The 15,809-nt window shown below is 41.9% G+C and overlaps 2 long non-coding RNA genes across 2 annotated transcripts; one reads left to right on the forward strand and one right to left on the reverse strand.

Moving 5' to 3' along the window:
- The first annotated feature begins 1,242 nt into the window (after positions 1-1,242).
- LOC134036634 (uncharacterized) lies at positions 1,243-2,270 on the forward strand. Its single transcript, XR_009932425.1, has 3 exons — positions 1,243-1,513; positions 1,801-1,872; positions 2,074-2,270. It is a non-coding gene; the product is annotated as an uncharacterized LOC134036634 (long non-coding RNA).
- Positions 2,271-14,167: 11,897 nt separating this feature from the next.
- On the reverse strand, positions 14,168-15,194 carry LOC134036712 (uncharacterized). The gene is made up of 3 exons (XR_009932437.1): positions 14,924-15,194; positions 14,565-14,636; positions 14,168-14,363 (listed from the first exon to the last, which is right to left on the reverse strand). It is a non-coding gene; the product is annotated as an uncharacterized LOC134036712 (long non-coding RNA).
- Between the last annotated feature and the right edge of the window lie 615 nt (positions 15,195-15,809).

The raw sequence follows: 15,809 nt of genomic DNA on the forward strand, positions 1-15,809 counted from the left end.
GAGCATAATACTATTTTTCATGAACACACTAAATCATGTGGTATCAGATTGATGTCGTAGGCCTATGTAGACAGCTTTGGCAGTCATGTTAAATCCTGGAGACAGAATCAGGAGATGCCTTCTATTGTCAGTAATGTGCGTTCTATTAAATGTGTTGCCCATGTGACATACAAGCAAGTTCACTGCGGTTCGGTTAAAACGCACGGGTTTCCCATACAGTTGAACATGCCATAAGTCAATTACTTGTGCTTTGTGAAGGCTTATTCTGATTTAAACATGTCTGCTAATGGGTCTACTAATTCTCTGGGTCTAATTACTTTTATTCAAAGAAAATATATTTATGTGTCATCTGTTTAGAATGACTAGACGGTTTGTTGGACAAACACACACTTATCTCCTTACAAAAGGAGACTCTGAAGGCCTTATCGCCCATGACCGCACATCAGCTTGCACTGACAGACTTCTGATTATACAGTCCATTAACCTCCACCCCTAGGTCAATATGGGGCGATAGCTGTATGTGTGAATACATACCTGGGTCTGAACAGCATAAAGCAGTAGTTGATTCATTATATTGTATTGAATGATGATTCATGAGGAAAAATGGGGATTCAAATGATGTTCTGTGACAGATGTTTAACTACTGGCACGTTTAAACTATTCACCTTATTCACAATGTTTAAACCCATTTCCAAGTCCTTTAATCCTATTACATAAATATCCTGGATCTGTTGTTGTCTCTTGAAGCCACTAGAGGCAACAGTGAGTCGGCTTTTAACTCACAGCATCCAGACTGTATCAGTACACTGTCATGTAAGAGTTGCAGCATCCAATCAATGGCGGAGCCAGGGGGTGGCCGGGGGTGGCCACGGCCACCCCCCGTAGAATCTCGGCCACCCCATTGGCCACCCCAAGCACCACATCAGAGCGGTTAAAAGTTTTGACGGCTGTGGAAAAATGCGGAACCTTTCTCGCACCGCTAGTACACTGTCGGACCCTTTAGCCACGCGCAGCGCGCACACATCCTGTATTTGAATTAAACGGCTCAAGCATGGCCTGAGAATGCCTGTTACCACCTGACGCTTCGACCGGCACCTGCGGCTAAGTGAAGAAACGCAAAACAGAAAGGTATGATATCATAATGGATGTTGTTTTTGTCTTCTAATAACTGTGACTATCCCACCCATGACTATCTATTTTGCGAAGTTTAGAAGCAAGCTAGATCGGAGGATAACATAGTAAACTGTTAAAATTGCTATATGCTATGCTGTATTTGATAACTACGTTGCCAGAACGTGTTATGATTGTGTCAGGTATATACAGTATGCATTTTGGATAGGTGTCATTAAAGAGGGAAAAATAATGAAGAGGAAGAAGGCAGACATAGCGTCCTTCTTCAGGGCAAGTGGAAAGAAGACAGCTAAGGCAAAGAATGAGGATGAGATGGAGAAAAAACAGGCAGAGAGTGAGGATGAGGAGCCCCCAGAGAGCAGCAACTTAAATGGACCTCCAGGTATACAGTATAGAGACTCACATATAGTACAGCTTGATATGATGTTATCTTATTTACAATTGGCTTAAAGTGTGTCTATTCATATACAGGTCAGGTTGAAAGTGCATTGTAAAACATATCAGTTAGTTTTTTCATTACATTAAAGTATGGCATATTTGTATTTGCTACCCAGAGACACTTTCACTAATATTATACTTTAGCTTATAGTGTGTTTGTTAAACACTATATAGCATGCATTATAAAACCTTTAGGAAAATTACCTGTACACCTTATTGTAATTATTTTAGATGTTTCTGAAAGATTGATTGAGAGCAGGACAGAAGAGTCCTCCCTGAGGAGTGGCCCCAGTGGATCCCCAGGTAAATTGTCAATCTTACATTGTATGTTGTACTCTTCTGCTAACTTTTCCATCGATATTGTCCACAAGTTTATATTGAATATGTTTAATGCTGTAGAAAATGAATTTTAATCTTTTGTATCTGTGAAATTGGATAGTGGATCATTACACCTTGTGGAAAATACTTTAAACACCTATTAATGTTTTTAATATATATATTTAGATTCCCACAGAGAAGATTCAGACAGCGAGAGAGAGGAGCCTCCAACAACGAGTGGCGGCCCAAGTGGACCTCCAGGTATACTCACTCTTTCACACATACTGGACACTTTAATTCCACTTCAGTTTTGCCCAATCTGATACAGTGGCCTGATAATTCATAAACAGGTATGAGTCATACCACTCACCTCAACTTGAGTAGAGTATATGTGTCTAAAATAGCTCTGCATCGCCTGGTGAGACACATGCTTGCCACCCAAAAATTATCACTGGCCCCATCCTGGCCACCCCAATGGAAATTCCCTGGCTCCGCCACTGCATCCAATATGTTTTGTTTTAATCGAAATCTGAAAAATATCATGGTATAAGACACAAAGGTGTGTTTATGAGGAGCAGAACACAATATTAGCCTTATCTGCGTCTTTTCTTGGCGACGCCAGGAGCTCTGACGGTGCTTCCGACAGAATTTAACCCAGCTAAATGGGAAGGGAGCAGGGAAGATGCTTTTCAATTTACAGAAGTGTTTTTCGGTCATAGTGACAATTAAACTTAATTCCCTTAAAACAACATTGCTTTTTGCACTGGACAATACAATCCTGTATCATTTGTATTTTTTGTAATATTTGTATTTTTATATTGTAAATTACTGCAACTTATATTTGATTTGATATTTTATTGTATAGTTTATTTTGGTATAATTCCATTGCTAGTTATGTACCCTTAGTTTGCAGCAAATTCATGGCGAATAAAACCCATTCTGATTCTGATAAAAATGCTTTCATGGCGAATAAAACCCATTCTGATTCTGATAAAAATGCTCTTAGTTCCTCAACATACCTCAGAATGCGTAAATAAAATAGGCTGATTTGACCTAACATAATACCTTTATGCACAATTTGTATGTCACAGTGGATAAAAGCTTGTGCTAAATGAATCAAATGTTTATGGCATAGTATAACATGTTGCTGACTGTATTTACGTAATACTGTGATGTCTTGGAATGTTATAATGTGACAGTTAATGATGGTTCATAAACAATAGACTTGATTTTGTGACAATGATGTTGATAACAGATGATGTTTCAAAACATAAAAGTCAAATATGAAAGTCAATGTATTATTTTGTCATAATAACACAGGGTTTGATAATAAGTGTTGTTTCTTAATATAACTCCTGGCTGTATTTAAACATGGCACCAGACTGTTCTTTAAGCCTGCAGTAGACATCTGTAAATAAATATCCATGACATTTCCAACAGAACATCTGCACAAGGTATTTAAAAAAATCTTGTCTTATTTCCACGGCATTAAACCTTAATTTTTTGCTATGATTTGTCAGCATGATGTCTCCTTCTCACTGGTGTGTCTTGTCATCACGCTATGTGATTCTAACTCTATCCATCTGGCTCTGTCTATTCCCAGAGCCCCCTATCAATGTCACATGGACTCTCAGTCCTGCCAGCGGAGGAGATTATCACTTGTATGTGTGCTGGCATCCTCCCTACTGTCCTCTCCAAATGCAGGTTGTTCCTTTCATGGCATGCGGTAAACAGTGGAGGAAGGCTGCATTCCAAACTCATTCCTAGACCCTAATTCCACCTCCTTAGAAACAACTTTCTATTCAGGGTCCAAATGGGTCTTTTGGCCCTTACCCTGTGTCCTCCTAGATGACGGAATCCACTTTATGCAGGTAATCAGATAAGAAATATTGAATTTCTAATTGTCCTTTGACCATAATCTTGTACCGTCCTTGGCAACGTTTCCTGTATCCAGATCAGAGACAGGCTGAGGTCCAAATCAACCGCTTGAGTCTCAAAACTTTCTGCAGGTCTATACAAGGGGATTTAATATGAACACCAACTATGGCACATATCAATCTGTAGCATAATCTATTCCCCTAAAGATGTAGACTTCAAAATATTCATGTAGTTTACGTATACTGTGCCTATGAAATCTGGGAAAGAAGATCAGGATATTAGGTTAAAATGGCCAAATGAAGAGTGACTGACATCAGACCTAGTCCACCTTCCATCTATGCATCAGTTTTTCTCCACACCATGGCAACCGCCCTTTTACTATACTGACCGTGAAATCAGCTATACACACACACACACACACAGACACACACACAGACACACGTACACAGGAACACACTGAGCCCCCCGGGGTCAAATCCACCAGATAAGTATTATCACATCTGGCCCAGAACTATTTAAATCCTTTTCAATTTTTTCCAGCTGAGAGGAATGAATGAGAGCTGATCAGAAGACATAAACCATTTACTGCAGTGGTGGACTCCCAGCGTGTGTAAGTGTCTATGTCTTTGTCTGTGTGTGTGTATGTGTGTGTGCGTGTGTGTGTGTATGTGTGTGTGCGTGTGTGTGTATGTGTGTGTGTGTGCGTGTGTGTATGTGTGTGTGCGTGTGTGTGTGTGTGTATGTGTGTGTGTGTGTGTGCGTGTGTGTGTATGTGTGTGTGTATGTGTGTGTGCGTGTGTGTGTATGTGTGTGTGCATGTGTGTGTGTGTGGGCGTGTGTGTGTGCATGTGTGTGTGTGTGCATGTGTGTGTGTGTGTGTATGTGTGTGTGCATGTGTGTGTGTGTGGGCTTGCAAGCGAGCTTCTTTGTCTGTCTGTGTGTGTCATAGGCAGTGGCTTTGTGCCTGCTTGAGCACACACCCATATGTGTGTGTCATCATTTAATCAGTGTGGTGTGATGACATGACTGTCGAAGGCATGCAACCCCTATGGTCACTGTGCAGCACCATCACATTGTAGTTGTGTTGTCAAGGGCAAAATAAAAATCAAGAATGATCTCTATCTTCTACAGCCTGAAAAGTGTCCCTTTTGAACAAATCAGCTGGTGTTCTTATTCAGTGGTTTCAGGTGGACAGGACAGTGTAACTTATTTTCTAAACACGTGTTACAGGTGATATAAGAGTCTACTAAGCTGCATTACAGAAAGGAAGATCTTCACTATCTTTTGCACCATTACACATTTATGAAACCGTTTTTCTCTAGGGGTATAACCTAAAAAAATATTAAAATGTACAGAGGCTTACTTGAAATCACATTGAGTGTGCTTTTTATGTATTCAGTTTTGTTTCTCTTTTTATCATTTCTATCTAGTTTGCCAACTTTCACTGGCAGTACTCACAGAGAGGGTCTAGGTCCTAGACAAGGGCTTTTATAAAACTTTGTCCTAAATAAAACCACAAGTCATTAGATATCCTCAGAGGATTTCTAGTAGAATGTGGAGTTTCATTTAACCTTTGTGTGTGCTTGTGTGCATGTTCGTGTGTGTGCATGTGTTTTTTGTGTGTGTTTGCATGTGCGTGTGGTTGTGTGTGTGTGTGTGTGTTTGCATGTGCGTGTGGTTGTGTGTGTGTGTGTGTTTGCACGTGCGTGTGGTTGTGTGTGTGTGTGTTTGCATGTGCGTGTGGTTGTGTGTGTGTGCGTGTGGTTGTGTGTGTGTGTGTGTGTAGAGAGATAAGAGAGGAGACTACAAGGTCACAGATCGCTCTGCCAAGCCCTGCATTTAGAAAGGGGATCCATTTTCCTGCAGTCCTGACAGTATTACATCAATAAACACCAGGACACATGAGAGGGAAACTGCTTTCAATACAAAAGTTAATTATTCATTACACACGTTTTCTTTTCCAAATGAATCGATCAGTGGAGTCCGTAATTTGGCAAAAAATACAAAAATACCTGATTTACCACATAAATGTTCTACTTCTGATAATCAAGGAGGAGTGGTAGCTTTTGCTTCCAATGTGTTTTTTTCCCTCGCACGAATTACAACACAAGCTGCTTCCATTTACCAGCAACTTGGATAGCTTGGTGGTTAGTTTTTCATTTTATCTCTGGTGTTTTCCATTCATTAGCTGCCGATAGATAGCGTTCTCAGCAGGTCCTTCTGGAAAGAAAGATGGGTTTTCTGGCACTTAAATCTTCAGAAACATTTAGTCACTTTTTAAACATCTAATCTTTCTGTAACATGGTACAAAATTCCTCAAAGTATTTTTTAAACCGCTTTCTCAGCATCCAAGCAATACCTCATACTAAGGGTCCTCGGATATTTAAGACTGGGAAGATATGCCATGTGGTAGTCAGGTGGCTGAGCGGTTAGGGAAGCGGGCTAGTAATCTGAAGATTGCCAATTCGATTCCCGGCCGAGCCAAATGACGTTGTGTCCTTGGGCAAGGCACTTCACCCTACTTGCCTCGGGGGAGAATGTCCCTGTACTTACTGTAAGTCGCTCTGGATAAGAGCGTCTGCTAAAATGACTAAATGTAAACTGACTACATGTGGTAATAGCTTTACGCAGGGCACCTACCTTCACACTGTACAAGTCAGCAGTCGTTAATTCAATGTGAAACCCAGAGATGATTCTCCGTCTTCAGCTAGTCACCTACAATAACTTTACAGTGTTAAAGTTCCCCGGTCTTAAAGATGATTATCTGTCTCATTAACATAAAGTCGGGAGCTCCGCTGGCCTTTGACATTGTAAAGCTTCTTAGCAGAGATAGACTTGTTTGCAAAGCATCAAGTCTTACAGTGACATCTGATCCAAAGAGCTCAGACCCGACTGGACTGTACTGTTTCCTCTGACAAATTAGTTTGATGTTCCAATGATCAAAATCTGAATCTGCTTTATACGCCAAGTATGTTTGAACAAACAAGGAATTTACTATGTCAGGAAGATGCATAATGGTAGTTCTAATAAGTACCCCATTGTTTCAGAGCCCTACGTTTACATACGAATGGCACCGTTTGAATCTTCAGGCTACCAAAATCCATTTGAGCCTTAATTGATGAAGGTTATTCAACCCCTGTGAACTTTTGCTTTGTTTCCAGGGAGACCATGCACTTTAACATGGCGTAGCTAACAGAGAGTGTTTGCCAGTGCAGTGTTTACGTCGCATAGCTTCCTGCTCGGAGCATGTGAGAGCAAGCCAGGACTTAACTAAAGCACTCGCTAATCCAGCCCCTCTGTAAGACCCAAGAGTTTAATTTTCTCACCATCACAACTTGCTTCACTCTGAGAGTCAAAGGTCATGTAGGATCTCTTTTCCATGACCATCTGGAAATCAGGCAGCACCACAAGTGCTGTGCTGAAACACTCCACTCGTTTTTTTTTTCCTTTTCGCTTCATTTTTAGTTTGTCTGGAACAAGTGGAATCCAAACAGAGTGCGGCAAAGTCATTTTCAAGCTAATGAGAAAAAATTAAAATGACACAGTATTTCATTGCCGAGACATGGCGCTTTGATCCAGTGGCCCAATTTAAAATATAAAGGGAGTAACTGAGATAAAGAGAATGAGTGCTCTTTGTCAGGTTTCATGTGATGAATTAAGGTGCAGATGTACGTGTCAGATGCTGAAAAATCATGTTTGGACCAGACTACAAAACCAGCCAATCCAAAATCCAAAGTCATTCCATTGGGACTGCATTGTTCAGAAATAATCAACTGCATGCAAATGAATGGAAAACAGGCCTAGCAGAGTTTATGGTGTTATTTCCCTGTTTTATAAAGAGTTGTTGTGCAGTCTAAAAGCTGATTTTTGATCCACAAACTCGGGTACAACATTACGAATATTTCTGGGATTACATGAACATTTTCAGCATGAGGGTTCAAGATGCAATGACAAATCAGTTCTTCCATGTCATGGTGGTTTTGAGTTATTATTTACTTGGAAATGAATTTAACTTCTAATTGGCATCCATACATGGGCAGTATTATAAATGCACAGTCAGTCTTACTGTAAGAGATTTGTTAACTGCTTGTGCATCAGTAGGGTAAAACATGTACCTTATTGAATCCCCTACACCGACGTATTTTTGATGAAAGATTGAATTCCAATGAAGTGGCAGTTGTTACAGTTGAAGATGTGTCAATAGATGTAAAAAGCATGCTTAACTCTACAGTCTGCACACACACACACACACACTGCTACTAAACTCAGTGAAGTGAAGAAATCTATGGCGGCTGGTCAAGTGTGAAAGCCCAGGGACCTTGTTCTTTCCCTCCCTCCCTCCCTCCCTCCCTCCCTCCCTCCCTCCCCCTTCTCTCTCTCACTCCCCATATATCTATCTTTCCCCATATAGCTCCCTCCCTCACTCCCCATATCTCTCTCCCTCCCTCCCTCACTCCCCATATCTCTCTCCCTCTCTCCCTCACTCCCCATATCTCCCTCTCTCTCTCACTCCCCATATTTCTCTCTTTCCCCCTCTCTCTTTGTCTCTCACTTTCCCCTCACCTCAGCCTGCCAGAGCAGTCCTCTCTCATCACTCTCTGCCAGAGCAGCCATCTCTCATCACTGTCTTACAGAGCATCCCTCTCTCTCTCTCTCTCTCTCTCTCTCTCTCTCTCCCTCTCTCACTCCCCATATTTCTCTCTTTCCCCCTCTCTCTCTGTCTCTCACTTTCCCCTCACCTCAGCCTGCCAGAGCAGTCCTCTCTCATCACTCTCTGCCAGAGCAGCCATCTCTCATCACTGTCTTACAGAGCATCCCTCTCTCTCTCTCTCTCCCTCCCTCTCTCTCTCTCTCTCTCTCTCTCTCTCTCTCTGTCTCTTGCTCTCTATTCTCTGACTTCCCATCAATGGTGCTTCTGTATCTGTCTGCTTAATGCTTTCTCATCACAAACCCTCCTCTGGTCCTCTGGTCCTCTGGTCTCCAGCCCTGGCTCTCAGTTCCCCTCCCTGTGTCTCCACTCACCTGGAACTGTGGTCTCTTCTGACAAGAAAATACTATTTGAAATAGCTCTAAAACAAAACTTTCGTATTCACAGACAGATGTCTATGTCTAGAAACCCAGACAAAAGGCATTAAGACATTAATATGTTATGATTCCTCTCTAAAAAATTGTGAGTGTAAAAAATATATGAATTAGGAGTAAGTTTTTGCTCTTTGACGTGAGAGTGCATTAAAAAGGTTTTCATCCTGGGCTTTTGGCAAAGTGAGATGGAGATATGTGTAAAGCAGGGTTAGTGACAGAATTCAAAGATAACTTGAACATAACTTGAAAATGTAAGAATGCCTCTTCCAAGTGATCGCACAGGCCAGCCATTACTGCATTAAATGGATGAAAGTTAATAGATGAATCCCAATTTCCAGGAAGACAAAACATTATTATAATACCCAGAGTCCAGAAGTGATGATCAGATAGTGATTCATTCTAAAGTTGTAGTAAAAATAGAGATCATGTTTCTCTATCATCCTCATGCCTGTCCAATGACGTGCTAGCCTTCTGGATGACCATCAGACATACGTACTAAACTTCCACAAAACTGTTTTTATCCTCAGTCGTGTCTTTTTCAATGACAGCAGATGAGTCCAGTTGTTCAGGGAGCAAAGAGCTGTCAATTAAATAGAATGGGAACAAAGATGGAGAAAAAAACAGTTTATTCTATGATTAGAGCGCGCCATGACACTTTTACCTTGGTGGGGTGACTTATAAAGAACCTTACCTGTCAAATGGGGGAGTTTTTGTCATGGTTCTAAATACCCCAGTGCACCTTAATACATTGGAGAAATGTATCCAGAAATAACGTTTACCTGGCTTGTTGTAGAAAAACAGAAGGGATGTATAATACCTGACAGTAAGATTATACGTTTTTATCAGAACAGAAAATGTTTCAGTTTACCAAACTGGGTGTTTTATAGAGAGAACATCCTGTGTAGTTCTGTCTCTCTCTCATGCTGGGCTAACAATGCCTTTACAATACATAGCACTGTACAGAACAGGAATTAATTCATGCTTATTTGTAATTAATTACACTTTAAAACCAAAACACCACATATATGTTTTCTCCTGCCTGTATCATTTGTTCATACCTGCCAGTGTCAGTCGGTGTCCTGATGTTGGTTGTTGTAAATAATATCTGTCTTGCTTTGTGCTTTTAACATTTTTTCATCCCCCCCGACTCCCTATGTTATTACGTAATGCCCTGCTTTGTTTAACCTGCTTGTTTTTTGTTGTTGTTGCTTTTGTGTTTTTTTCTGTATGTCTGTATTGCTGTGGTTGTGTGCCGTTGTACTTTTTAACCAGATTTTTTCCCTTAGCCCCCTTTCCCTCAAAAAGCTTGTAATTTTTTCAGGCCATCATTAAGAATTTGTTCTTAATGATCTTGCCTGGGTAAATAAAGGTTAAATAAAAAAATAAAAATAAAAAATGGACATAACTTTCCCTACAACAAAGATGCTTTTATAAAGTAGTATTGCATGGAAATTCATGTACATTTTAGTAATCAGCATTAGTTAGGATTAGTACTGTAGAATGTTTCCATACCTTATGTGTACTGCAGGTGGAGATCAAACCATCACTTGTCCTTGTCTCAACTCCAAACTCCTGTCCTCTTTGAGTCTCTAAACTATTCCTAAACTCCAGTCGGCCGTGTTCTAAAAATCTCTCCAAATACATGTTGTTCAAATTCTGCTGGGGAGTAGTTTCTTAAACAGACTGGCTGAACAGGTGGCTGATTGTCAAGCAGATGAAGTGGACCGGCTGTGTGCAGAAAAGTGGGAAGTGACTGGCATCTGAAACAAGCCATTATGTACTCTCACTCACTAGAAGAGAAGCATGGGCATTCTGCAGATAAACATTGTATTTATAGTGCTCAATAAATGTGTGTATTTAGATGTAACCATCGTAGCATTATGTTTGCTTTGTATTGGGTATTGTGTCAACCCTGAGGGTTTATCTCCGTCTTAAACAAACACACACACAGCTCACATGACACACACACCCACATAGCACACACACACACACCCACACAAATAGAATTTTGCTCTACATTGGCCAAACAAGGAAGACACAGAGGACAACATCGGGCTTGGCGTCCATTCCTTTCCTTTTCTTCCTCCCAGGCAGCCTTCTGCTAATCCCTCATCCTGGCGTCTTCCTTTTCCGAGACGGTTTCGAGTCACGGACAAAACGCTGGATTTGAGGGAGCCGTAGTGAGCGCCTGACTCAGCAGACGAGAGACACAATTATGTTTGTGCTCCGGCCGCTTCCACAAGCTTTCACTGAGCTCAGCTTTACATCACAACAGGTCCAACTATCTCTCCATCTCCACCGTTTATTTACTTCACTGTTCTTCACCCTTCATTCTCTCTCGCTCGCTCATCAACCCCCCTCTCTCTCTCCTATATATTCCTGTCTCTCTGGGTGCTTCCCCCTTAATACAACCCACCCAGAGACAGATAACCCTGACCCTTAGTTGTTGAATATCAGCAGAGCTCTGTTTGACAGCCTGTTCATGGTTTCTTGCTGGTATGAGTATATCCAGTGGTTTACAAGCGGACACTAAAAGAAATCCAGACATCCCTTAATAAATCTATCAAAATATTTCCGGAAATATTTTATGCTAACACAGATGTAGTGTCTCAACACAGATGCAGTCCTGTGAGGAGGACAGGAAGTCTTGCCAGTATTATTTCCTGTGGCTTTTCACCGAGACGCCCACGCGCATTAATTGCAACCTGGTGCTGCAGTCTAAAGGACTTCAGATGTTGGACGACGTCATCGTGACCCACTTTCTTAGTATTTCATAAGGGAGCGCGAAATAAAATAAAGAAATATCCCAGCTAACACATGAAGTTGCGGCAACGTTGCTGGTAACCCGCGACGTTACCTTACCGCAACGTTGCTACGACGTTGTAGCAACGTTATAAAGTGAATGTTGCCAGTTGGTCCTATGGACAACAAGATTACGTTGCAGTTACGTTCTGGCTCCCTACAGTTGCACGGTCCCGCGACGTTGCGGCAGCGTATGTTTGGTCCCTTCTGACATTTTGAGCTCTTAAATACTTGCAGACAGCCAAGGATAAATTAATTTTAAATGCCTGGTTTCCCTTAATATATATCCAAGGCTGAGTTCATTTAAATGTAGGCCCATTACTTGGATGAGCACACAACATACTGCAGATCATCATATATTTCCTTTTATTGCGCCACTATAGGCCCGGATTGGGCTCCAGAACGAAGGCATGTGTTTAGTGCCAGGCTGAGATTAACATCCTGTATTCTATACAGCCAAGTTTTAGGGCAGATTATTACCACCGAGTGACCTCACATGATCATTTTCGCCCTTTGAAATCATACAGTGCGGGATATCTCTGACGAAGACGCTGCGGCTTTCAAGAAGGCCGCTCGCACGTCGCCGCCGGAGAGTTGTCTGTGCTAATAATGCAGCTGCAATGTTTTGCTCATTGATGTCCTTGTCCCGTCTCTCCATTCATCACTGTTTAACGACGTTTATGGGTAGCGGTCGGAGGAGTTGCACCCGGCCTCCCCGCCAGCTCGTGACGTCAACTATTTCAATTAACCGAGGCGATAAATCTGTTCTCCGGTGAAACATCACTGGCAGTCGGCTGAGAGGTCTTTACAGGTGAACGGTGGTGCTGCTGTAGCAACAGGTTGTGGGTAATAGCAACGAACGTGAAATAGGCTACAACCTGGAACACGTGCTAGAAACTAGAAGAATAAAGACCTGTAGCTTACAATGGTCTTCATCATGGTCTTCTTCAACGTGTGTGTAATATCTTGTTCAGCAATAAAATAAAAATGCTTCACATACAGTTTGTGTATCTATATTTTACCTGGTCAGCATAAATATTCTATATATACTTGCTGTCATTGGGCGTACGATATTTGTAGGGCAGCATATGGGTTTCAGAAGCACAAAACATAATGGCTTTCTAGGTTCACAAAACTACAGTTTTGAGTTTTACGTCACAAAATGCCATATTTGCTGATGTATTTTAAAATATAAGGGTTTCAAATAATTTACCCGCAAATGAGGTTTGTTCATAGAGATTTAATGTACAGACAGACTCTGTACATTAAAACCTTGCTTTCACACCTCACCATATACACCTGTCGTCCTTCATTAAAGGAGTAGGCTACACACACTAGCCTAGCATTTAAACGTGGAGCCAGTACCAGAAGTGAGAAGTTCACAACTCGTGAAAAGTCCGCGTGACTTTAACACGGCTGGTGACGAAGAGCAGATCACGCTCTGCTGAAGGTTTCATCAGGTGCGGTATACGGTTTCACGTTCTCTCCTCTCGTTGTCATCTTTCAAACTTGAGCAAAAGCAGCTGTAGACTACCTGTGCGACAGTACAACGTTCCCTGCTTCTCAACCTTTGACGTGCAAAAGAACTCACCCTCGGCAATCCTGTTCAACAAAGCTAAATATCTCGACCCCTGGTCTGTTTGTCTAGACTCTTCCCATGTCGCTATCAGATATGTCCTCAATTTACTTCCCGCAATTTGTCTCTCTTTGTCGTCTTGGAGTCAAATTTGAGTCTTTTAATGTGTCACCCCCCACGCCCCCGCCCCACCATGGTGACACTGTCTCTTTCGTTCTCCTGATTTACGCACGCGGGTATCCTGGGTTACACAATAACATGCTGTCGTTTCTTCATTAAAGTTCTCGCGGGCCTGATAAAAGGAGCAGACCTATTATCTGACGGCCAATAAAGCTGCTCCGTGTGATCTTATAATACCTCCCATAAAATGTGGCTCATCAGTCTGCCCTAGCATTCCTGGATACAATGTGCCCTTCTGTGTCCTGTGGTGAATAGGTCCTTCTGGGTTGTAACTTCATGTAGATTTCACCACTTGGCAGACAACTGTGTTGAAACAGTGACAGACATTTGTTCGTTTTTTTCTGTTCTGAAAGAAGATCTGTGTGTGTGACACATCTTGGAATAATCCCTTAAAGTGAAAAGAGATTAGTCAAGAACGGTCCACCTTGTCGCCTGTTACTGTCAATGACACAGGATATCAGTGCACACACTTTTGTTCCATCTAAACAAAAGTTGGACAAAGCGTTTCCAGAATGGCTGTCAAATCCTTTCTTAATTATAATTGGTTCTGGCGTTCAATTTAATATTGGTGTGTGTGTGTGTGTGTGTGTGTTTGTGTGCGTGTGAGAAAGAAAGGGTGGGGGTTGGTTGACGATACCCCAAACCAGTGGCGGAGCCAGGGAATTTCCATTGGGGTGGCCAGGATGGGGCCAGTGATAATTTTTGGGTGGCAAGCATGTGTCTCACCAGGCGATGCAGAGCTATTTTAGACACATATACTCTACTCAAGTTGAGGTGAGTGGTATGACTCATACCTGTTTATGAATTATCAGGCCACTGTATCAGATTGGGCAAAACTGAAGTGGAATTAAAGTGTCCAGTATGTGTGAAAGAGTGAGTATACCTGGAGGTCCACTTGGGCCGCCACTCGTTGTTGGAGGCTCCTCTCTCTCGCTGTCTGAATCTTCTCTGTGGGAATCTAAATATATATATTAAAAACATTAATAGGTGTTTAAAGTATTTTCCACAAGGTGTAATGATCCACTATCCAATTTCACAGATACAAAAGATTAAAATTCATTTTCTACAGCATTAAACATATTCAATATAAACTTGTGGACAATATCGATGGAAAAGTTAGCAGAAGAGTACAACATACAATGTAAGATTGACAATTTACCTGGGGATCCACTGGGGCCACTCCTCAGGGAGGACTCTTCTGTCCTGCTCTCAATCAATCTTTCAGAAACATCTAAAATAATTACAATAAGGTGTACAGGTAATTTTCCTAAAGGTTTTATAATGCATGCTATATAGTGTTTAACAAACACACTATAAGCTAAAGTATAATATTAGTGAAAGTGTCTCTGGGTAGCAAATACAAATATGCCATACTTTAATGTAATGAAAAAACTAACTGATATGTTTTACAATGCACTTTCAACCTGACCTGTATATGAATAGACACACTTTAAGCCAATTGTAAATAAGATAACATCATATCAAGCTGTACTATATGTGAGTCTCTATACTGTATACCTGGAGGTCCATTTAAGTTGCTGCTCTCTGGGGGCTCCTCATCCTCACTCTCTGCCTGTTTTTTCTCCATCTCATCCTCATTCTTTGCCTTAGCTGTCTTCTTTCCACTTGCCCTGAAGAAGGACGCTATGTCTGCCTTCTTCCTCTTCATTATTTTTCCCTCTTTAATGACACCTATCCAAAATGCATACTGTATATACCTGACACAATCATAACACGTTCTGGCAACGTAGTTATCAAATACAGCATAGCATATAGCAATTTTAACAGTTTACTATGTTATCCTCCGATCTAGCTTGCTTCTAAACTTCGCAAAATAGATAGTCATGGGTGGGATAGTCACAGTTATTAGAAGACAAAAACAACATCCATTATGATATCATACCTTTCTGTTTTGCGTTTCTTCACTTAGCCGCAGGTGCCGGTCGAAGCGTCAGGTGGTAACAGGCATTCTCAGGCCATGCTTGAGCCGTTTAATTCAAATACAGGATGTGTGCGCGCTGCGCGTGGCTAAAGGGTCCGACAGTGTACTAGCGGTGCGAGAAAGGTTCCGCATTTTTCCACAGCCGTCAAAACTTTTAACCGCTCTGATGTGGTGCTTGGGGTGGCCAATGGGGTGGCCGAGATTCTACGGGGGGTGGCCGTGGCCACCCCCGGCCACCCCCTGGCTCCGCCATTGCCCCAAACATCAGTCAAGCAAATGACGGAGCCTGACGGCAGATAGAATGGTAGAGTGCGACACGCGGATAGCGTGTCATTTGGAACAGCTGTCGTGATTAGACAGCGCCCGTCCCAGCCGCTTGGCGCTCGCCTCGCTCTGCGTTGTTTGGGGGGCTTTAATTAGAGGAGTGACATTTCAGCCCATTGCTCGGGGCGCATCAGACCC

This window comes from Osmerus eperlanus, chromosome 16 (assembly GCF_963692335.1).
Source record: "Osmerus eperlanus chromosome 16, fOsmEpe2.1, whole genome shotgun sequence".
Classification (NCBI taxonomy): domain Eukaryota; kingdom Metazoa; phylum Chordata; class Actinopteri; order Osmeriformes; family Osmeridae; genus Osmerus; species Osmerus eperlanus.